Source organism: Mustela erminea, chromosome 6 (assembly GCF_009829155.1).
Source record: "Mustela erminea isolate mMusErm1 chromosome 6, mMusErm1.Pri, whole genome shotgun sequence".
NCBI classification, from domain to species: domain Eukaryota; kingdom Metazoa; phylum Chordata; class Mammalia; order Carnivora; family Mustelidae; genus Mustela; species Mustela erminea.
In genome coordinates this window covers 60,442,830-60,468,427 of record NC_045619.1, presented here as the reverse complement: position 1 = coordinate 60,468,427, position 25,598 = coordinate 60,442,830, and the positions used below count along the sequence as shown (strand labels likewise).

Genomic DNA, 25,598 nt, shown 5'->3' with positions numbered 1-25,598 from the left:
CTTGATGCTGGTAACATTATGGTTTCATTTCTGCAAATTCATCAAGCTGTATGCTTTTACACTGTATACCCTTTCCATGTGAGTATTTCTTTAAATTAAGTTTATTTAAAATAACATAAAATAAAAATTCTGAGGGAATAGAGTGGTAAAATCCAAATACATCAGATTTAGAGGCTAATTTCGTATTGTAAAGGCATAAAAGGAAATATGATCACACACTTATTTTGTGTAATTATTCTCCATAAAAAGAAATTGTTTCTTTTGATCCTAACTCTTGGTACATGTATATGTGTATGTGTACGTGTACATGTACATGTATGATATGGATATGAACATTTTCTGATGCACAGATCATTCCTCATTTCTGTGGAAAAAACCCGCCATTTTAAGAGGAGGGCAACCCAATTACCTTAATCAAATCATAATTCAAGTTTAGATCTGAAACCTATTTACTCCAGCATGATGGATGATGATGCTTGTGAATTTCAAACTATTTAATATTAGCTTCATTGCATTTCTCAGTAGTTGGTCTTGAAACATGAGGCAATGTTTTCTTCTGCCAGTGTTCACAACAGACTTTATACAAAATTTAATAAAAAAACTTTTAAAGAATTTTCATCCCGAACCATCCTGTTCCTTATTCCTTTTCAATGGAATGTCTTAACACAGTATATACCAGAAGACTTAAAGTGTACACACATGTGTGTGTGTGTGTATGTGTGTGTGTATGTTCAGCAGTAGAAAGCATTTTTTCATCTGAAATCTAATTGTAAATAATCTATATGTAAAAGCAGCCTTTAATGTAGTTCTTTATCTTTTTGGAATAATGTGAAAAATACTGGACTTTTAAAACTATGATGAATAATGTTCTTTGCTTTAATCAAAACATATACTTCAACTGTTGTTAACCTACCATACTAAACTTGAACCTAATAAAATATTCTAAGCATGTGTAAAAAAGTTTAATGACAATGAAATGTTTTTCATCTACATCCTCTCCTTAAGAACCACTAGAGCTAACCATGTAAATCTATTTTACAAATCTTATGTTATTTTTTGCCTTTTTCTCACATTTCATTAAGTTTCTCTATGTATATCACTAATGAATACATACAATAGCTATTAATACATTTTCACATAAACAAAAATTATATTCAAGGATATGTAAGATTTTTTTCTAAAGTACTTTTATCTTTTTGTAATAACTTCTAAAAAATGTGTTAGAATAGTGTAAAATTTTGTTATGTCCTCTGTAACAAATTACAATTAGCACTTCCATTATATGGTTTTATATATATATATATATGTTAATATGTTATTAAATTATACCAAAGATATATGATTTCTGAATATCAGTAGAGCATTCAAGATAGAAATAAAATAATAGGATGAAATATTATGAGAGGTAATCCTGTATATTTTTCCCATAGCAGCTTGCTTGTAAGAAATGTTTTTGATTAAAAAAAAAGTAGAAATTACCTTCAGAGAAAATTCCAGTATTCAGCACTATTTGTGTATGGCAAGAAAATGCTCATAAAAATTATAATGCTACCAAGATAAAGCAATTAATGTATTTATTGATACAGGTAGGGATTCATAGATTTTTAAGGATTTTTGAACTCTTTCATGGAGACAAAAGTAGAGATGCATTTATAGGTTTTAAACAAGATGCTAAAATGGTAGGTTGGTATTTATGAAGATTTTTTTTGGCAAGGTAACAAATGGATTAAAGATCTATATGACTGAACTACAATGCATTTCAATGATGATGTTTATTTGATAGGTTAAATTTATGTCTGTGGAAAAAAGTATTAAAAGTAGTAAATGATATGTTTATGCATTGAAAGACTACACTTGATCTTAGCCAAAAGGCTGAGAAGTGATTGTGCATGGAAGACTGAACATAGGTAAGATGTCCATGCTCTTTTATTCTTTTATGGGTTGATAGCCTAAAAGCTTCTATCAAAACTTAAGCAAGTTTTTTGGTGTTTTTTTTTTTTTTTTTTTTTTTTTTTTTGTAGTCACAGGAAGGTTTTTTTGTAAATTTATATTGAAAGAGAGGCTCTATAATAGCCAAAACAATTTTGAGAAAGAGGAATAAAGTGGGAAGAGTGACTCTCCCTGGAGTTGAGGCTCCCTAGATAGCTAGAGTGATGAAGACAATGTGCTATTGGCAGAGAAAGACATAGAGGTCAATGCATTCCAACAGAGAGCTCAGAAGAGGCCCATATAATATGTCCAATTGGTTTTTGACAAAGATGCAAAAGCAATTCAATGGAGGAAAGAGCCTTTTCAACAAACTATGCTGGAGGAAGTGGGCATCCATAAGAAAAAAAGAATAGAGCATAAGCCTCACACCTTATAAAAATTAACTCACAATGAATCATGGGGGTGCCTGCGTGGCTCAGTCAACTGAGGGTCTGACTCTTGATCTTAGCTCAGGTCTTGCTATCAGGGTCCTGAGTTTAAGCCCCATATTGGGCTCCATGCTAGGCATGGAGCCTACCAGAAAACAAAAACAAAAACAAAACAAAACAAAAAAGACAACAACAAACCATGAACTTAAATATACAATAAAAAACAGCAAATTTTCTAAAAAAAAAAAAAAATTAGGAGAAAATCTTTGGGACCTATGACTAGGTAAAGAGTTTTAGACTTGTTATCAAACAAACAATCCATAAAAGAGAACTCCAATAAACTGGATCTCAGTAAAAGTAAAAAGCTTTGCTCCGTAAAAATCCTGTTAGAAGAATGAAAGGACAAAATAATATAATTGCAAGTCACATATCTGACAAAAAAATCCTTTTAACTATGCTATATGAAGAATTCTTAAATGTCAACATTAAGAAACCAAATACCTAATTAGAATATGGGCAAAAGGTGTAGACCGACATTTCACAGAGAGGATATACCAAGAGAAAATAAACATTTGAAAATATGTTCATCATTGGCCATTACAAAAAGGGAAAATCATTTAGCATTCACAAGACAGAGAATAGGAGAGAAAGAGCTGCACAAGAGAACTCTTTAAAGGTCTCTGGAGGTAATCAACAGAGCGCTGATTGGGGAAGCTGTTCATAGAGAGGACAGAAACATATGAAAGTCTTAAAGAGTACATGGTGATCACATAGGGCCAGGAATTGTGCTTATTTCCACCAACCAGGCTAGAAAAATCTCATAACTCTGAGGACTTTGATAAAGTTTGGAGATGGGTCTTGCCTTAGGAGTGGTGAGTAATTCATCTTAAACTAAATAATGCTCTAGTTTTGCCAAACAAACATAAAAGATAAGACATAAAAAGATCAAACTATTTCTGAGTAACACTGCATACGAGCATGGAATGTGAAGATATTTGTAAGAATAAAAAAACCATCCAGCACCCAGGAAGGTGAAATCCAAAATGTCTGGCATCCAATTAAAGATGATGAAGCATGCAAAGATTCAGGAAAATATAACTTGTAAAAAGGAAAATAAACAATCAAAACTAACTGAGAACTGACATATATGTTACATTTGGTGAAAAAGGATATAAAAGCAGTTATGTTAAAATAGTTAACTAGAGACATAGAGGAAATAATAAAAAGACCCAAGTACAACTTCTGATATGACAAATACACTGAGTGTAATTGATGACAGATGACATTGAAGGAGAAAAGAATTAGAGAACTTGAAGACATAACTATAAAAACACTCAAAAATGAAACACTCAGGAGAAAACAATTAAGAGGTTAAAGTGTAAAAGTGAATTTTGGACAACTTCAAGAAGCCTAATATATGCATCATGGTGATCCCCAGAAGAAAATAAAGAACAGGAAGGCAGAAAAAACACTTGAGAAATAATGACTGCAAATTTTCTAAATTTGATAAAATATATAAAATCATGTTTTCCAAGAAGATCAATAAATCTTAAGCACAGAAACCTAAAGAAAATTATACCAAAGTACATAATCAAATTGCTCCAAGTGAATGATAGTCTTTTTTCAAAAGATTTTTGAGTCTTTTGAAAAGGGAGAGGGAGAGAGAATCTCAAGCAGACTTGGTGCTCAGTGCAGACAGAGGCCTTCACGGGGCTTGATCCCATGACCCTAAGATCATGACCTGAGCCGAAACCAAGAACTGGAAGTTCAACTGATGGTGCCACCCAGGTGCCCTGAGGGTTAGGTCATGATCCTAGGGTGATGGGATTGATCCTTGCATCAAGTCCTACACCGGGCTCCCCCCTCGGTGGAGAATATTAAAAAGCAGCCAGAAGAAAAAACAAAGCAAAACATATTACTTACAGAAATCAGATAAAGATGACAGATTTCTCACTGGAAATAGCATAAATAAGAAGAAATTAAAGCAACATCTTTAAAATATTGAAAGAAAAAAATATAAAAAAATTATTGCCAACATAGAATTCTATATCCAGCAAAAATAAATTTTACAAAGGAAGATAAATAAAGTCTGTCAGACATAAAACACTCCTGTCAATCGAAAGGAAAATAATACCAGGTGGAAATGTGGATCTGCACAAGAAGTAAAAAACATTGGAAAGAACTATATGGCTAAAGAGTTTTTTATTATTTAAATTTCTTTAAAAGCTAATTCATAAAATGGAAATAATAGCAATGGGTTCTTGGATTTATAATATATGTAACATTAAAACATATAACAACAGTATCACAAAAGCCAGGAGAAGAGAATGGAGCTATACTGATGTGAAATCCTTATGTTACATTTTTGATATAAAAGCGTAGGAAGGTAGATATATTCAGTTAGAGGTATACACTATAAACCCTAGACCAATCAAGATAATAACAAAAGAAACAGACAAAATGGAGTCATAAAAAATACTAGTTCTTCCACAGACAGGAAAAGAGGAAAAGAAAAAGAATGGATGAAGCAAATAGAAAATAAATAGCCAGGTAGTATAAATTTACACATATAATTACACTAAATTTTAATTATCTAAATATTTTAGTTAAAGGCAAAGATTGTCCGATTGCAGAAAAAGTAAGACCCAGGGGTGTCTGGATGGCTCAGTGGGTTAAAGCCTCTGCCTTCAGCTCAGGTCATGATCCCAGAGTCCTGGGACCGAGCCCTGCATCGGGCTCTCTGCTCGGCAGGGAGCCTGCTTCCTCCTCTCTCTCTCTGCCTGCCTCTCTGCCTGCTTGTGATCTCTGTCAAATAAATAAATAAAATCTTAAAAAAAAAAAAAAAAGTAAGACCCAGCTGTATCTTGGGGAAAACAAAATAAAACAAAACAAAATATCTCCACATTAAAAAAAAAAAAAAAAAAAAAAGGAAAAGAAAAAAAAGACATAGGCTATGAGTTAAAAGGGTGGAAAAAGGAATAGGATACTTGCAGTAATTAAAGAACACTTAGGATATTATATTAACGGCAGACATAAAGCATTTATTTATTTATTTTTCAAGATTTTATTCAGAAAGCGAGCACAAGTAGGGGGAGCAGCAGGCAGAGGGAGAGGGAGAAGCAGGCTCCCCACCAAGGGGAGAGCCCAGTGTGGGACTTGATGCAGGGATCGATCCCTCAACCCTGGGATCATGACCTGAGCCGAAGGCAGACACTTAATGACTGATCCACCCAGGTGCCCCCCGACAAACACCATTTAGAACACATTCATGCATGAATAATACATAGATACTCCACTCACATATGCACAGATTTTATCCCTTTATAACAGAGGCAAGAGTTTTTAAAGCAATGTTTCATATGCTTCTGCTTTTTTTGAGCCAGGAAAGTTCTTTCAGGATTACAAAATGTGGCTTTGGTTATGAAGGACCAAGATTTGGAGAACCAAAAGCCCAATATTTATAACATTAGCCACTAGGGAGAGAAAAGAGTAAGAACGTGAGGTCAGAGCAGTTTTCCTACCACTAGAAAAGGAGATACTGGTACTTTTAGCCTGTGGCGAAGAAACACATCATAGGGGAAAGAGGGTGTCTTTGGAGGAGAGAGAGGTGTGCTGGCGCAGCAATTAGGGGAGAGCTAAGAGCTAATTGCAAAGTTGTAAGAACACAGAATGCCCCCCTGAGTGTTACAACTAACAGTTTAAAGTGACAAAAGAAACAGCAAGTGCTTAAAAGGAAACTCGGTCTGAAGTAAAAGTATAATCAGTAGGATTATGTTTGGGATATTAATGAGGAGCATTAATGACTCTAAGTCTCAGTAAACCCAAAATATTTAAATTAAGTTTACAGTGGTCCAGAAGCACTTTAAGGCTAAAATTCAGAGTTCCTGAAAAATCAATCACTGTGAACCTTTTCCATCAGGAATCTTATTTTAAATAAGTATATGTAGGGGAAAAAATGGCACTTGCTTTCACCGAGGGAGTGTTATTTTAGGAAGTTTTCCATGTGGTGAGGTATTTTACATACACAGTAGTAATCATAGTTATTATAGTAACATATTAGTGAACACTTGGAATCTCCAATGAGGCATGGGGGTAGTTAATTTACATGTTTTCCATTTTATTCTTCTCCACATGTGTCAAGGGAAGTATTTTTATCTCCATTCCACATATGAAGTGACTGTTACTCAGTGACATATCTAAATGGTTTAACTAGAATGTGGCAAATTAGACTCCAACCAATCTAACTCCAAGACCTCACCTTTTCAACAGGATGACAGATCATGAGCCTGTAACTAATAAAACAGAAAGAAAATAGTATTGCCAAAACAATAGTTTCCCATATGAACAGTATGATCACTTTTGCACGTGCAGCTGAAAGCAAAATTCTTCTAATCTAGTTTCTGGGGACTATATATAGGTACTGAGAGTTCCATTTAGAATTTCTGAGATTTAAATTTGACTATCAGGCTAACCTTAATTTCAATCTACTACAACTTTCTCCTCATCAAGCTCCAACAAACTGATTCTGACCAGCCGGTTCTTCCCCGGTCCCATTTTCCTCATGTTTTTACTCAGTATCAACTTTACTTTGCTGACAGTCTGACCCTGACGCTGGACTCCTGTTCTGATCACAAGGGCCCCCTATCTATATCAGTCATTTGAGATCTCGGTAGGAGTCATTTGGTTGCAAAGAACAGAGACTCATTCAAACTGTTTAAATAAACGTGTGATTTATAATTAGAAGTCACGTGGGCTGAATTGGGAACAAGTATTCCTTCAGCAAATGAAGCATCTCTGGAGACCATCTACACTCTGTCTCTTTCTCAGGAAGAGAGAGGACAGGCTATTAGTGAAGAAGGCTTCACTTCAGTCCTCAGTGGAATGACCTATGAGCTACAAGCTCTTGGAAAACAATTTCGTTTTCCTCTTCTGTAAAATATAGATCATAATAGCACCTACACCTTAAGTGTGTGATGATTAAATGGTTATACCATGTGTGAAGCTATTATATTTTGCCTGGCCGGCAATCTGCCTTAAGTATGTGTGAACTTCGCTACTACTTTGCATAAACTTCATAGTCACTTAAAAAAAAATTTTGTGGAGGTGATAGTCACAGAATATAAATTTAACCATTAAAAATGTACATTCTCCATGTTGTGCAACCATCACCTCTATCTAGTTCCAAAATGTTTTTATCTCCCCAAAAGAAAACCCCATCCCCATTACATAATCTATCTCCATATCCCCCTCCACCCATTTTTTTAGAAAATTGTGGTAAAAAATACTACATACAATTAACATAAAATTTACATCTTAACTATTTTAAGGGTACTGTTCAGTAGTGTTAACTGTGTTCACATTGTTCAACACAGCTTTAGAAATTTTTCATCTTGTAAACCTAAAACTCAGTACCCATTGAACAACAACTCATAATCTCCCCCTTCGCCAACTCTTGGCAATCACCATTCTACTTTCTGTTTCTAGAAGTCTGACTAGTTTTGATACCTCGTGTAAGTGAAATAATACAGTATCTATATTGGGGGGACTAGCTTATTACACTTCGCATAATATCCTTCAGGTGCATCCATGTTGAAGCATCTGGTAGGATTTTCTTCTTTTTTAAAAATCTGAATAATATTCTATTGCACATATTTACCATATTTTCTTTATCCATTCATCTGCCAGTGGACATCCAAATTGCCACCAGCTCTTCGCTCTTGTGACTGATTAATGATAATATGAACATGGGTGCACTTAGAACCACTTTTGACTTTTAATTTTATCTGCAGTGGTTTATTATTCTCCTCCTAAGACACACCTGCATACTGTTTTTCCTGATTCTTAGTATCTTTCTCTACCTCATAGATTTTGCTTATAATAATGATGAACATTTAAATTAATCAGTATCAGTCTGATTTCATTAGGTGATATTATGAAGTATCAGATTTTTGTGGCAGATTTATTACCCTTGTATAACAGTTACAATAGTTTCAGTAGCAAGGTTTTGAAAAATGCAGTTCAAAGCCTCTGTCTATGACCCTCTATTTTTGTGCCCATGCCAGGATTTTATTGTATCATAAATATCATATTGCTGATTATTTTTTAACTTACCACTTATTGTATCTAGGATCCAAGCCTATCAAAGCTTTCCAACTTATTCTTCCCTTATTTGATAGTCTTTTCCTTATTTACTAATGGGTTATTTTTCACTCTTATAGCTTCGGTGACTTCATTCCATTAAATTACTTGTTTTCCAGTTTAAGACAGCAACAGAAAACTAGAGAATATTTGAAATGAAATGTGCTGGTCTTCTCCAGCTCGATCTGGATTTACACACGTGCACACTGGTACAGAGAGTGAAATACATATGGCCATTAAGCAAGATATAACTGTAATTAGAGAGAATATTAATCAGATGTTCTACAATCTTGGGTAAATGCACATTATTAAATACCTATAAAACAGTTATTCTGCATATGCATGTGTATGCATGTTTCTTTATTTAAACTGAACATTTTTTTTTTAAATATTTTATTTATTTACTTGAGCAACAGATCACAAGTAGGCAGAGAGGCAGGCAAAGAGAGAGGGGGAAGCAGGCTCCTGGTTGAGCAGGGAGCCCGATGCGGGGCTTGATCCCAGGACCCTGAGATCATGACCTGAGCCGAAGGTAGAGGCTTTAACCCAATGAGCCACCCAGGTGCCCTAAGAACTGAACATTTTTAAAAAAGATTTTATTTATTTATTTGAGAGAGAATGAGCGGCGGGGAGGGGCAGAGGGAGAGAGAGCAAGAGCAGCAGACTCCTGCTGAGCAGCAAGACCAACACAGGGCTCGATCCCAGGATCCGGAGATCATGATCTGAGCAGAAGGCAGACACTTAACCGACTGAGCCACCCAGGCACCGTTGAACTGACCTTTTTCTATAACACTTAGATCATTCAAAATTTTTCTATTTTTCAACTTTACTAATTCAAAATATAGCTCAGAATTAGAAATACAATGAAGAAATCATATATGTATGTGTGTGTGTGTATCTCAACAATTCATTAATAAAAAGTGTGCCCTACCATTTACACCTATTCTTTAGATGAACTCAATGTTGCTGGGTAGCTGTCATTAATTTGAACAGATACACTGAAGAGAAACCCAAACAGTAAGAGTTGGAAACTATCTGGGAAGACTTTTTTTCTGTGTTACTGACACAAATAGAATGAAAATATAATTAATTTTAGAAAGAAACCCACTAGTTGTACCAAGGAAACCACCACTGTGTTCTAAAACACTTTTAGTTTGTTCAAGTCTTAAAACCTATTCAGGCTTCCCAATTTCTATAAATCAGAATGAGGCTGCAAAATCTGAGCAATACCTTGTCCCGGTATGGCTAAGAAGAGAAAAGACGACAAAGAGCTCATGAGCCACAAGAGCTGGGGTCTCTGCGAATTTCTACCAAAGGGTGTACTCAGGTGTAATTAAGCAACTTTCCTCAGTGATCCCAGTGATCAGAGGCCCAATTACTCCATGCTGGAATAGAAGACAACTGGTCTTTTCAGGATATTGGCCGTAGGATCTGCTTCTGAATGTGATGGAGAATCCATACATCGTCAAGGGATTTTAGACTTTGAGCTACATAGGACTTCAGGTCTTCCCCTGAGAAAGGAGTCTCAGCTTGTTCCATGCGTAGGAAGGCACATATGGATGGATACTTGATTATTGACAGTCTTTGCAGGGAATGCTAGTAGCTATCCACAATATAGATATATTTCTTCACAAGCACATAACTAGTCTGTACTTCCCAGTTTCTCCTCCACAGGTAGTTGTGGTTATGGGACTGAGCTCTGGCTCATTTCTAGTGGAAATGCTGGACTACTCCCAGATCTGATGTGTGCTCCCTTTTCTAGTTGACTGAAATGGTGAAGCCCAGGGATTCTTGGAAGTCCCTCACTCAAGAGGAAAAGAGGGCATTGGCTTGGGTTCCTAAAGAACTATGTAGAGTCACTGCCCTGAAGCATTACTTATGAAATAAAACAAATCATTTGGTCTTGAAATAAAAAAAAATTTTCTTTAAATAAACCACCTGTAATTTTTCAGTCCATTTAATTTTGTAACATACTGAAAGCTTATTGTCTTATTTTGCTGGCAAAAAATGGGGCTTGTGCCTCTGTTACAATACCATGATCATGGGATTAAAATCCATGTTAAATGTGATCACTGCTTTCTAAAACATCCTGGATTATTTGTCTGAAAACAAAAATGCCCAAATATTGCTTCTTCTTTGGTCCCATTAAAATGTGAAAAGTGATTCATTTCCCAAAGTAGTAGCTGCATAAGAATTTGAAGAACTTGGAAAACGAGGTTTTTCTAGAGTCTGAAGCTCAACAGGGATAGAGCACATTTTAATATTTCTAATTAAACTGATGAAATAGATGATGATAACATCTGGGGTTTCTTTTGGTACTAAAACCTATTGATGTTGTTGACCTGAATGTTTCTTGTCTGAAGATAAGCCGAGTTTAAAAAGTGGAAAATGGGAATAAAGTCACCACTAAATAACTAATTCTTTAATTTCAACATGAAGTCTCTCCTAGAAAATGCTTCTTAGGAAAACTTTATTTAATAAACATTAGATTAATTAGTCTATATAGGTTTTTCACAGCATTTAAGAGATACTTGAATATAAAGACACCTGGGTGGCTCAGTTGGTTGAGCATCTGCCTTTGGCTCAGGTCATGATCCCAGAGTCCTGGGATCAAGTCCCACACCGGGCTCCTTACTCCATGGGGAAGCTGCTTCTCCCTCTGCCTGCTGCTCCCTCTGCTTGTGTGCTCTTGCTCTCTCTCTCTCTGACAAATAAATAAAATGTCTTAAAAAATAGAGAGAGAGAGAGAGATTTGAATATAGATATGAAAGCTGTTAGAAAAATCTCTTCATCTCTCAAAAATATATCAGGTTAAAATGTACTCTTCCTAGTAGAATCCAACTTTGAAATCACAAGTCCACTTGCATCCACTAGAACAATTTTAAATTTTGTTTTTATAGTGTTTGTAAAAATAAAAATAAGAGCATACTGGAATGGATATCTAGGAAGTACACTGTTAACTTAATATGCACTAAGAACTAAGAAGTCCCCTTGTGGCTATCCCTTAACATTTGACCAACAAAGCAAAACAAAACAAAAACCACACACTAAGAAGTAAATCTGACCATATATCTATATCTATATCTATATCTATATCTATATCTATATCTATATCTATATCTATCTATATATCTCCAACCTGGTTTGCAATATTTGAAATTACAGGAGATTTTTGCAATATAGAAAAAAATGTTTCTTTAAAGGCAGTCTTATTTCTTTTCTTTCTTTCTTTTTTTTTTCTTTTCTCTCTCTTTTTTTTTTCCTTTTTTTGGCAGTCTTATTTCTAACTAGAGGGTTGATGCTGTAATCATCAACTTCTGTAGTTTGGCTATAAGATGGAGGCAATGTCAACAGATGCGTCTCCAGAAAACACAAACACACCAAGAGTTGGTCCTTTTAAGCAGCTCCAAAGTAAATTAAGCATGAACAACATAATGCTACTTAACTTGTAATTGTGACAAGCAGAACCAAAAATTATATTCAGGATGGGCAAGCAGCACGTGTTCTTCCTTCTCTGTAATTAGGCTGTTTATTTTCTCACTTTAATAGTCTTTTTTAGGGGGAGTATTCCATCTAGTATTTGTATCCTTTTTGTTTCAATAAGGTCTGCATTAGGTTTTCCAAAGTATCCGATTTGGACATAATATTATCTTACCTTTTGACCTTCTGGGCACACTGTCTCAAGAAACAAGAGCAGTAGGAGCAATTCAGGCAAATGTGAGTGCGGGTGTCTGCCACTAGGGGGCGAGCAAACACAGTCCTGTGACAGCTGGCCCTGACAGGAAGGAACTGAGGTGGTTGGAGAATCCACTTTCTGAGGACCTTGGGGCTTGCCATTTCTACATATGTTATATGCAGTTATGTAATTCTTACAAAAGCTTTGAAGGTAGAATTTCCTTATTTAAGGATAAATAGCCGTTCTGATGCTTCCAAATGCTGTGATTGGCCCTGGGGACAACAGCGCTAGAAAGGCTGCATTTCAACCTGGCTTCTGTCAGTTCTTCCCCTAAGGGGTTCCTGCTATTGCTTGAGAGCCATAGGGAGCAATTGAGAAAAATTGCAATGACACTGGGAAGAAAGAGTGTCGGCTGCTTTCTGACTCTCCCACAACACACACACACACACACACACCCACACACACCAAAGATTCTCAAGGTGAGACCCGCCAGAAATGGGCAGGGGTGGGAGCAAGGGCAACAGCTGCAAGCCTGGCTGGCCAGAGCCCTTCTCCTGTGGTACCTCCTGCTCAAGGCCCTGGGATCCCTAGAAGTCAGAGGTAGAGAGGAGCAGGAGTGCAGACGAAGACACAATCGTGACAAATGTAGAGCATATTTTTTTTCTAATTGAGAATCTAGACGCATGTAACTTCTATTACACCTCCACATTTTTTTTTTCTGTGTTTGTTATATTATTGTCTGTAATTTTCTTTAATAAAAGTTTTCCACGTGTAGTTTCGGGCTGTATGAGATGGAATCTTTTCCTAGATTTTTGGGTGGGATTCAATTTTAAGTGAGGTCATCCACCAAATAGTATTATCACTTACTAACAAGGCTTAAATGGATAGAGGTCACTTTGATAAGGAAATGTCCTAAAACATTTTGTATTAACATACCAAAGAGTTTTTCTTTTAGTTAGTCTTTTTAAGATTTTATTTATTTATTCATGAGAGTCAGAGAGAGAGAAAGAGAGTGAGCGCGGCAGAGGCAGAGAGAGAAGCATCTTCGTTTTAATGAATGGAGAATATAAGGATGTATCTGACACCTTACAATTGAGTTATGATGTCTGCCTGAATAGCTAACTTACTTTTCCCGTATTGTATCATGTTGGGCTACAAAGACTTTTCAAACTATTGATTTTAACCAAAATTACTTTTATTATGCATAAATTACAGAAAACCCTAATATGAGTGTCCTTCTTTGGAGTTCAAAAAGCAGCTCGATACTTAGCTCAGCTACCCAGAAGTTCAGAGAAACATATATACATACATTTAATTCTGATCTCTTGTTTTTATATATTAAAAATAGGACCTGCTTTCAGGGAATACATATGTGACATCACGATTATAGAGCATTATAGAGACAAAGTTTTAAAAAATGTATATAGCATTTACAATACAATACTCCTAACTTGTGTAAGAAAAAAGTTTAACTAAATACAGAAAAAGTAAAGAATATTTTGCTATTTTCTTGTCTCTCTAGATACCCGGAATGTGCATATCAAATTTTGTTACAAAAATGTTACTTTAGTGAAAAATTCCTCCACAAGAAGGACACACACACACACACACACACACACACACACACATTTTAAAGAGCATAAAACAAACAAAAAAAAAGTAAGCCTGAGCCAATTTCAGTCTCTCTTATTTCAAGCAATATTTAATGCAAAAATAATTTCAGTATAGTAAGATATTGTGAGCAATGTCTGTTATTCACTGTATAGGATTCAGTCACATAGTGTCAGTTCTCTTTTTTTTTTTTTTTAAGATTTCATTTATGTATTTAACAGACAGAGATCACAAGCAGGCAGAGAGGCAGGCAAAAAGAGAGAGGGAAAAGCAGGCTTCCCACTGAGCAGGGAGCCCGATGCGGGGCTCGATCCCAGGACCCTGGGATCATGACCTGAGCAGAAGGCAGAGGCTTTAACTCACTGAGCCAACCAGGCACCCCCATAGTGTCAGTTCTATATCCTTTATTTGCTGTTATATAATAGCCCCAACACTTAAAAACAGTGTAATCTTAAAAAATAAAAAAGGTTTTAAAGCAACTTCATTTTGGAGAATTATTGCTGTTGTGATAATCACATCCTCATAGTCGAAGCCCCGTTTGAATGCAGCGAGATATCTGCAGCATGAAAGGTAAATAAGCTTGCTCAGCATGGGTTCTACTCTCTTGTGGTCTTCCTTATGTACTACCTTGTAGCAGGCGTTCTGGGTGTAGTTTAGGTTGTCCTGATCACGTGTGATCAGGTAAGTCTTGAATTCGGAGCTAATCTAAGTGGAGAGAAGGGCCCCACCATGAATAGGGCTGGTGCAGCAGAGCCTGGAACCTCTTCATGCTTGCATCACAGCAGGCGCTACGTTCCCCAAACCAAGAGATGAAGTGGTCATTCTGGGATCTCCAGATTCCAGCTCACATTTTGTGATCACGAAGTCATAACTGAGGGAAGCAGTGTCCGTCTTTCATTTCCTGATTTTTGTCATGGGCCGTTTAGTGGTCATTTCTGTGGTGTGATTCTTGAATTATTCAAGCGTGTCCAAACACTGATCTGGTAGCACTGTATTTCTTTTAAGTAACTTTTTGCATGAAATAGCTACAGCACTCTCTGTTAGCTATAACTGGACCCCGAATGACACTGTTTTCACAAAAATGACCCAGTGATAAAATGAGAAAAACCTAAGAACTTCTGAAGACTTTTCAAAAATTACATATTAGAAGAGTATGAGAGAGAGAGAGAGAGAGAGAGATTCCCAATATACTGTATCTGGACTAGAGTAGAACAAAAGAATAGATCTGAGACTACTCAAAGGCAAGGCTAATTAAGCTTTGGTGGCCTATTTTCAATCACTCCAGAAAGGCAAATGTTCTGCCCACTTCCTATGTTTTAAAGCATGTTATGAAAAAAACCTCCATGATTTTCTTCTCTACAAAAGAAGGAGACTATTGTTCCAAACAATAGTTCTCTGTGGGGGTATTTTGGTTGTTGTATATTGGTTTGTTTGTTTTTAATGTTTGTAGGAGTGCCTGGGTGGCTCAGATGGTTAAGCTCTGACTCTTGATTTTGGTTCTGGTCATGATCTCAGGGTTGTAGGATCAAGCCTCACATGGGGTCGTGCCCTGGGCATGGAACCTACTTGGGGTTGTCTCTTTCCCTCTGCCTCCTCCCCCCACCCCTCTCTCCCTCCCTCCCTCTCTGAAAAACAAAAACAAATGTTTGCTAAAATATGACTTTAAAGTTAATATTCTTCATCTGAACACTGTAGATTTGCAAATCCTCTCAGGTGGTCTGATGCTCTGAAATTAAATGCAAAAAGTTGTGTATGTAAATATGGAAAGATTTCAAGTGAGTGATCTATGTAGGTGATCTCCAGATTTTCAAAAGGTTCCATCATCCAACAGCCAAGAAACAAAAGGAATCCTATGGACCATACATGAAAATCATTCCTTTTACATTATAGTTACACTCCTATATACATGAAAAAATTCCTATGTTCATGTGATACTGATTTCAATTTTTATAACTTTGCATAAAGAGTTCAGGATAGTTCTTTGTTTATCAGTACCATATTTGAAATAAAGAAAAAAATGTCATTGGTTTATTCAAATGAAAGTTTGTCTTAATATTAGGGTAACTTATAGAATTATTTTCTATGATCTACAATAACAAATTGTAATCATTTTTATTAATTGTCCAAATAAAACAGTCACTATATGATTGCATAACATGGGTGAATCTCTTTATATTGAGTACATATTATGGGATTCCATTTAGGTAAGGCCCAAAAGGAGGGGGAAAAAAAAACAAACTAAACTATAATGTTTCTTTTGGAATGAAGAGAATTGTTCAAGGGATTCGAGGGGGGCGGTGGGTGTTCCTTGGCATCAATAATGCTCTATATGTTTACCTACTTATTGATTATGTGGCTGTGTTCTCTTGATGATGATTAATTTCACTGCAAACTAATGATATATACATTCTTTGTGTTTTACTTCAATGCAAAGTAGTTTGCAAATTCTGAAATAAGAAGTTCATTTCCTGTTTAAGAGCTCCACAAATTTCACCAAACACTATGTTTGTACTAACTACCTGGTCAAGTTCTATGGCTTCCCTGCACTTTCACCGTGTTTTCCCTTCTGCCTTAAACTGCTCTAATATTCTGCTAGACGTTGTCTTTGACCTTTAATCACTTTTGAGGTCACACCCAGTATTCTAAGGTAAGAGGTCCCTTAATATAGTTCCTCTGGACATTAACTTAAGGAAGCCTGTGGGCTTGCTTGTGAACCATGTGGAAAGTAAGAGGTAACCATATTCTCATTTGATCTTTCATTTATTTGATCTTTTATTTACTGTATTTGTCATTTGATCTTTCATTTATTCAGTATCATCCTCTTTCTTTCTAAGACTCCAAAAAATTCTATGAGGTAGATGTTATACTTTTCTCCTTAGTATTTTATTGTCATAAATCCTAGAGACAGAAAGAGACCTACCTAGGAAATTTTAGTCTGACATCTTCTACCCCCTTATAGATTGAGTATGCAAAATTAGAATTTCAGATGCTTCTTCTTTCTAGAGATCCATACCTACATTTGAGAAAAGCTGCTGCATGATAAAATGATATATATTCTTAGAATGATAACAGGTTTAAAAAGCTAAATCCCTATGTTGAAAAATAGTACTTAGATTATACATCCTTTTTGCAGGCATTAATGACTTTCTTACAAATCTTTTAAATTAATGTTACATACAAACAGCTATTATTTCAAAACAGGATTGAAAGAAATACACCTATCTAGGTACAATAAGACCTCTTTTGTTTGTTTAGTTTAAGATTATCTATCTATCTATATATCTATATATATAGATATATATATAGATGGTCTATATTTGAGAGACAGAGAGAGACAGAGAGAGCATGCACGAGAGAGCGCACAAGCAGTGGGGAGGGGCAAAAGGAGAAGAAGAAGCAGGCTCCCCACTGAGCAGGGAGCCCCATGCAGGGCTCAATCCCAGGACCCTGAGATTAGGACCTGAGCGGAAGACAGACACTTAACCGACTTAGCCACCCAGGTGCCTATAAGACCCCTTTTAAATACATACCTAGAAATAATCATAAAATCTTCAACTACAGCTTAACCTACTATAAGGGTTTTTTTTTTCTAAGATGATAGCAATATAATTTAAACTGTATTTGAATACAGAGAATCTTATCTGTAGGAACTACCAATATAATTATACCAAAATCTTGTCAAGTAAATGCTCTCCCTTTATCTTCTACCCATTGCAACCACACTAGCTACTCTTTTTACATTATCAACTGGTGAATGACATGAGCTAATTGGCTTTTCCTATCATTACTAATCAGAATAATTAGCAATCCCAAGTAAACTCTAAGGCACATCATTCCTTTTTATGAAAATGTGATTTCGAATTCAAGTTAATTTGGGAAACCCTGCAACCCATAACTGACTTTTGAATACTTGGAAGTCACATTGATGCATTAAAAGTTCCAAGAAGTTTTTCAGAAATAACACTTAATTGACTTTCATCAAGCATCTTAAAAATGGATCTGCCATAGAAATCTTGTTTTGTGTAACATTAATATCCTACTTATGGGCTCTGCAGAATACACTTGGAATAACTAATAGAGATCACTAAAAGATCACTACTCACTTCTGCTATTTCCCCAACACTGTATTGTGGGTGCAAGGTTCAGACTTCACGCCGTTGTCTATACCCTCATGTGGCTTTCTTGATCCTGTTTTTTCTTTCACTTTAAGGCAAAGAAGAAAGTCCCACCTTTTATAGTATGTGGGAAAGTCTTGTATAAATATTCCCCCTGCACCATAATATCCAATTTCTCTGATAACTCATATTTATGATGTTGAAATAAAAGTTCCTTCTTATTAATTTTACAACATAGACAAATACATACCCTAGAAGTTTTCTAGTTTTCTCTTCCGTTGGTGTTTTGATGGGAATTCCTCCTTCCTCCAGGTACACATCTAAGCTTTCCAATGTATATTTATGTATGAACATTATAGAACTAAGGTATTCTTTTTGAAATATTTACACTTTTATTTACATTTCTTCTAGCGGTGAATAGAAAAATGATAGAATATGTGGGCAACTATTTAACTACTCACCAGTCAGAAAGAGCAGAAGGCAATAGAATTAGGGAGAAAAATATAAGCTATTCAAAGTACTCTAAATAAAACAATGACCTTCCCTGCCCAATTGTGATTAATTAATCACAATTAATGTGAGTAATATTCACATTATTTTGTAAGTTCATGTAACAGTCATGCAAATGGCACTGCCTAGACTTGCCAGTGTGTTGGAAAGATTCATAATCTTTCAAAGATAATATTATACTAAGTATAATCATAATAATTCACAGGAAATAGTCATAATCTTTTGGGATAATGTCAAAGAAGAATTTCATAGAGCGGAGTGGTTAAGACTATGTACCCAAATCTTGGTTCTGAGAGTTATTGGTTGGTAGACCTGCTCTCTCTGCTTTACTTTTCTGATCTGAAAATGATAATAGTAAGGGTATTTAAATAATTTGATGCTAAGAAAAGAACTTGATATAGTGCATATTACTTTTATTAGTTCCAAATACTTTCTGTAGTTACTGATGCTTAGTACATATTTGGAATTGTGAGATGACTTGAAAGCCAATATTTATTTACTAGAACAACAAATACAAGGTGCTTACAATGTGTTGTGTAAAGTTCTGAGAATTTATTTATTTATTTTTTTAAAGAATTTTATTAGCTTATTTGACAGAAAGATCACAAGTAGGCCGAGAGGCAGGCAGAGGGAGAGGGGGAAGCAGACTCCCTGCTGAGCAGAGAGCCCAATGCAGGGCTTGATCCCAGGACCCTGGGATCATGACCTGAGCCAAAGGCAGAGGCTTTAACCCACTGAGCCACCCAGGCACCCCAAGTTGTGAGAATTTGAACCACTCTGATCACGGTGCCAACATTTCTGCTCACAGACAGTTCACACACTAGTTGGGAGTAGATAGACAATAAATAATCTGAATGGGATGACAGAGTTAAGACCCAAATGACAAAATAGTGTCCACTATTCTGAAAATGTGAGAAAACAACTTTAAAGAATAACTGATATCATAATGGAAAGATAGAAAAAGAGATTATGTGGGCAAGTATTTAACTGCTTCTAGTCAGAGAAAGCAGAAAACAATTAACGGGTGTATTTGAGAATCAGGAAGTCCAGTGGAGCTGGGCACTAATGTGCTTAATGAAATGACATCATTAGTGAATAGAACAGACATGATTCTACCTGTGTGGATATCATCAACTGCTGTAATATTAGCATTTTAATTTTAGGGACTTTCATTTGCTTGAAAGAATCTCCAATGAAGCTAATGCATTGGCCTGTGGAGTGTTAAATGAAAGGGTTAAAATATGGTCTGGAAAGGGAAAATTAATACAGGGAATGCTTGTGACATTTAATTTCTTCAAATGTGTTTTCTCACCTGCAAGATGGGGGTAGTCACAATTGTCCTGCTTACCTCTCAGGGTTATTGGGAGGATTGAATCTAATGGTATATCAAGAACATTTCACAAAATAGAAAACGGTAAGCCATTGGAAGTTATTGTTACAAATGCTTCATTTTTTTCTATAAGGTAGTTTTACTACCTCATCTCTTTCTAGTCTATTACTATGTCATTGAGGCCTATTCCATTACACTTTTTAAAATTAAAAGCAATCCCTCGCAGTGTCCTTCTACCTTACATGATTTTTCTATTTTTTTCCATAGCTTTTATACACATTACCTTTAACAGAACACAGTGAAGGTAGAATATCACCCTCCATATCTAGAACAGGTGTGGCAAGAAGCCAGTAGTCAATAAATATTCGTTGTAAGAATGAATCATCATTAACTTCATTGTAAGATTTTTTTTTTTTTTTTGCATCGTTTGTTAACGTATGTTAAAAGAGACAAGGAAGACAGAGTTATTCTCAAGGTCAAAAGCAGACAAGGCAGAGAGGAAAGAGGAATGGCTCAGGGAACACTCTTCCCTTGATTCTCTTTACAGGCTATCAGAGCACTTTGCTGGATCTCCTCTCTCTGTCAATTACACATAATTGTAACTTTTTACCCTACTTTACCAACCCTTAAGGGGATACAGCTGATAGGGAGTATGAAAAGGCTTTGAAATTCCCCAGCTTATACAAATATAAGGACTACAGCCATAAATAAAGATAACTAAGCTAAAATAAAAAGTAGATGCCTGGATATCTGTGCTGAGCGGGAGTCCCTGTCTTTAGTAATTCTCCACTTAACCTAAGTTAGCCTCAGCACAATTTCACTTCATATGTTGCTTAAGAGAAAAACAAAACTACTTCCTAATTGAAATGTGATCTTATTTTAAAAGTTGTTTATCATATATTGTATTTCAACCCTAATGATTGGATTTTACTCCTTTAATCAAGATAGTATATTAAAAGAATGAGTAGGTTTTTTTTTTAATGCTAAGCAAATTATACTAGAAACTAGTTTGTAATTTGTGATTGTGCATGATTCTGATAGTGAAGAAATTTCATTACAGGTAGGTTGAAATACCAGAATGCATGTGCATTTGCATGTCTGGATGCAGGTAAATAAATAGTAAACCTCATTGATAACAGAGGCCATTATAATTTGAATAAGTTATATTCTCTCTAGGAGAGATAAAGGGTAATGAAAGACAATTCGGAGCGAGTTTGTTATTACTTCATCAAATACCTCAGCCTCAAGCTGATAAAACTCACTTGTATGGTTCCCTTGAGACGTTAACGACAACGGTGCTGCCAACCATTTGTAGTGATTTCTAAAATCATTAATATCACCATTAAATGAGTTTGTGATGTAGTGGAACACAGGGTAAAGCCAGAGGTGAAACTACTACATACACTTCCATAAAACCATAAGAAGTGAGTTATGAGGGATGATAAAATGAATTGTATTCAGCCTGGACAGATGCAATGAGAAGATAATTTCCCAATGAAACTAACAATGGGCCTTAATGGCATATTAGTTATGTTACTTATAAAAACTCAGACTTACATAGGAACTTAATTTGCTTAAATCTTATTAGCCCAATTTTGAAGTAAGTACTTTTGCAAACACTAATTATGTTGACCGTTTATAGATTATGCTGATATTATTCTTTATTGTTCCTTAATCTATCAATTCATTGTGTATAATCTTTCCTGACTAGAGATCCATATAGAGTTATTTTGGAAATAGATGACTGATTGCAAATATGACAGAAAGGGTCATTTTGCATTTTGTTTTGTTTGTTTTAATGTAGAGGCTGGTTAATAAGTGGCTGGTTAATGGAGTGGCTGGTTAATAAGAGGTTTCATTTCACCATTCATTTGGGTATGACATAAAATATACCATTTTTAGACAAATTATAACTTTAAATTAATAAATGTCTAACCAATAACTTTAAATTAATTAATTAATAATAATAAATTAATAAATGTTTTAAATTAATAAATTAAGTGACAAAACATCCTACTTTTAAGCAGATATCTAAGATTAGACTTAATAGCTTGAATCTAACGTCCAGATATCACTTTGAAAGTTGTTCTTACTTTAAATTTCCAACTACTATTCAGTAATTTTCGAACCTTACTTACTTACTTGGTACTTACTGTCATGATAGCTTTTAGCTATTAATTTCCTCCATGCTATTACCTGTGACTGTAATTCAATAGAGCACATCACCTTGCAGTGAGGATTTTTAGGTGAGGAGCAGAATACCAAGTTTCTGAAATATATGAGGGTTGTTGAAAGAAAAATTCAGAAGGATATCTGTAAGATAAAATATTCTTCCAGAAGATGAATTTTTATTGGCATAATTTATTTCACTGAAAAAATTCAGTCACATTTGACAATAAGTAGAACTGTTTACCTTCTTACATATGACTACATAAAATAAAAGAGAATATTCTGGCTATCTTATAAAGCATAAAGACCTGATCACATAGCAACCAACACTTATTTTGTCATCTCATTTTGAAATTTCACTTTTCTGTTGCTCTCATTGTGTGTGAAAAAAAAAAATGAAATGGGGGCGCCTGGGTGGCTCAGTGGGTTAAAGCCTCTGCCTTCGGCTCAGGTCATGATCTCGGGGTCGCAGGATCGAGTCCCACATCGGGCTCTCTGCCCAGTGGGGAGCCTGCTTCCTACTCTCTCTCTCTCTCTCTGCCTGCCTCTTTGCCTGCTTGTGATTTCTGTCTGTTAAATAAACAAAATCTTAAAAAAAAATTACTAAAAAAAAATAAAAAAAGAAATGACAGCGGCTCTAGCAAAACCCTCGGCCTTTGCTTCAACTGCTCGCGGATGTCGCTGCCTGTGAATTCACAAGCTCATCTGTTAAGTCTGGCACTTGATAGTTTACTTTTTGGGGTAAAATTTTTTTTAAAGACTTATTTATTTACTTATTCATTTATTCAGAACCTGTCAGAAGAACAGAGGGAGAGGGAGAGAATCTCCGGCAGACTCCCTGCTGAGTGGAGAGCCTGACAGGGGGCTGGATCTCAGGACACTCACATCCTGACCCTGATTCATGAGGGAGGTCATGACCTGAGCTGAAGTCAAGAGTTGGAGGCTTCATCGACTGAGCCACACAGGCACCCCATTTATTTGAGTGAAACTGAACCGCAGTGAGCAAGCACTCATTTATTTTGTCTTACCTCTGCCCGCTTCTTTCCTTGTCATTATTCCAGCTTCTGTGGTCAGGAACAGCTTTGCAATCATCTATTTGTCAGTTTTATTCACAGATGCTCTCTTCATTGTTCCCTGTCCCAGCAGGGAGTCCTCGATTTTGTTATTTTGTTTCTACCTGTGTTTTAGTCGATTACCTATTGTATCATCAGCTCATTTATCTTGCTATCAATCTTTAGCCTCCATAATGAATTGTTTACCAGATTCCTGCTCGGATTTGCTGGCTCTGACCCCTGACTCACAGGGCAGCTCACACCAGGACCCTATTGCAGAACTGGGCAGCTTGTCCCAGTGGCCCACATCTGTCCTGTCCAAACAGGCTCCTGATTATTCCGTGCTTCTTTCTAGGATCACTCTTCACAGTGCTGATATTAACGTTGCCTGATATTTGTGTCTAAGAAACTTTGCCAGTTACCTTACAATTATTGCCACACACGTTACGATCCATTTTATGCTATTCCATCATCAAAGCACACATCCTAGAGTTTTCTCCATTTCTATGCCTTCACTTAGTTGCCTTTATTCTTCTGAATCACAGTATCTAATGGTTTCCTCCTTGTTTTTCTCCATCATTCAAACTTGATGGTTATTTTACTTCCTAAACACTTCTTGAAATGATTTCTTCTCTACGACCCTGTTTACCATCACTACCACTCAGGTCTGTATCATTTCTCACTTGGCTTGTTTTGGGGGCTCTGTACTAGTTTTTCTGGCCTTAATCTCACTTCCTTGGATGTCATCTTCCAGCCAGGTGCCGGATTAGTCTTTCTAAATGGTTTATTGACCTTATCAATATTTATAAACATCTTTCAAAGGCTCCTTACTATTTGCAATAAAAAAAAAAAATCAGGAGATAGTCTTAAATTACAGTGACCTTAGAATTTACTGTCCACAGTCCTCCGCTCTACCAACTGAGCTATCGAAGGAATCACAGAATTTACTGTCCAAAGTGGGACACATAGGAGTTAAGGGGAATGCTATTTCTAGTTGTGTCAGCACAACTGGCAAAAACCTGGTAGATGGAATTATGTGGTTGTCCAGGTTAAGATCCTTTCCATGGTCTGGTATCTGTGACTTCTGTTTCAATCTCAACTTTTTTGATCCCGATCTCAAAATTTAAGTTCTGTATCTGCCTTTACTAGTTTATAAACCAACGTGGTCTTTCATGCTGTCCTGTCTATTTGGACTGCTCCCCTCCACTCATTCTCTGCTTGGTTCATGCCTGATTCTTCTTACACCGAATTTAGGAGTCACCTACTGTAGGAAGCTTTCCTTGACTCCCTTAGGGTATGGCTTCAAATAATAACTTCTATTTGGGCTTATTATATTGCTGTTTAAATATTTTTCTCGTCTGTCTTCTCTGCTAAACTTTGAGATCTCTATCTCCCAAAGGGAAGAGAATGTTTGTCATTTCTGCAAACTTAGAATAACACTTAGTAGTTGTAGCACTTATGGATTTGTATGTAATAATTATACAGGCATATTTTGTTTTATTGTACTTTGCTCTATTGTGCATCTCAGATATTGCATTTTTTGCATATTGAAGGTTTGTAACAACCCTGTGTGAAGTAAATCAACTGACACCATTTTTCCAACAGCCTTGGCTCACTTTGAGTCTCTGTGTTACATTTTTCAAAATTTTCATTATTATATTTGATTAGTTGCAATCTCATGATAAAGCTTAAACAATGAGGAGTTGCTTCTTATGGACAAGGAAAGAAAGTGGTGGCTTGTTGAGTTGAAATCTACTCCTGGTGAAGCTGCTGTGAAGATTGTTGAAAGGATTTTTTTTTTTTTTTTACAGTCTTGAGGTCTTTTATTTTCTTTGTATGTATATGCTATAAATTCACAGGGAATGGGTTCCAGCAGTTTGGACTCCTTTTCATTGGTTCTCATGAAATGTGCTTCTCTGGGCGGAGCAGGGTGATGCTTCAGTTGAACCCAAGTACCTTTCTCTTTGGCTTCCTTCTTTTTCTGATCATCTTCCTTTACACGCTTCAGGAAACTATCTCGGCTCTTTGAATGTTTAATAAGCTCAATGCGTACATTAATTCTCTTGGCAAGAATCTTGCCCTTAACTTTTCTGTTTACAACAATGTCAGAAGCATGCTGAGTAACACTGTAGACTCTTCTAGTTTTGCCATGGTAACATTTGTGAGGCATCCCTTTTGAACAGTGCCCATTCCCTTAATGTCCACAATATCACCTTTCTTATAGATTCGCATGTATGTGGCCAAAGAAACAACTCCATGTTTTCTAAAAGGCCTAGAGAACATGTAACAGGTACCTCTCCTCTTTCCCTTTGTGTTGGTCATTTTGGCAAATTACTGGAAGGTGGCGGTTCCGGCTGAAAGGGCTGTTGAAAGGATTTTTGAAAGGGTTTAGAATAGTCCATAAACTGAGCTGATAAAACAGCAGCAGAGTTTGAGAGAATTGTCTCCCATTTCGAGAGTGTTCTACTGTGCATGAAATGTACAGTATCATCTGTACAGAGAATCCACTCATGAAAGGAAAAGTCAACTTCATTGCTGTCTTATTTGAAGAAATTGTCACAGACACCCTGGCCTTCAGCAACCACCACCCTGATCAGTAGCCATCAACACGGAGGAACAGCCTCCACCAGCAACAAGATT

General features: G+C 36.1%; 1 pseudogene; it reads right to left on the bottom strand.

Annotated features, from left to right (window-relative positions):
- Positions 1–25,304, bottom strand: part of LOC116593496 — a 29,161-nt pseudogene extending 3,857 nt beyond the window's left edge.
- Positions 25,305–25,598: the final 294 nt, after the last annotated feature.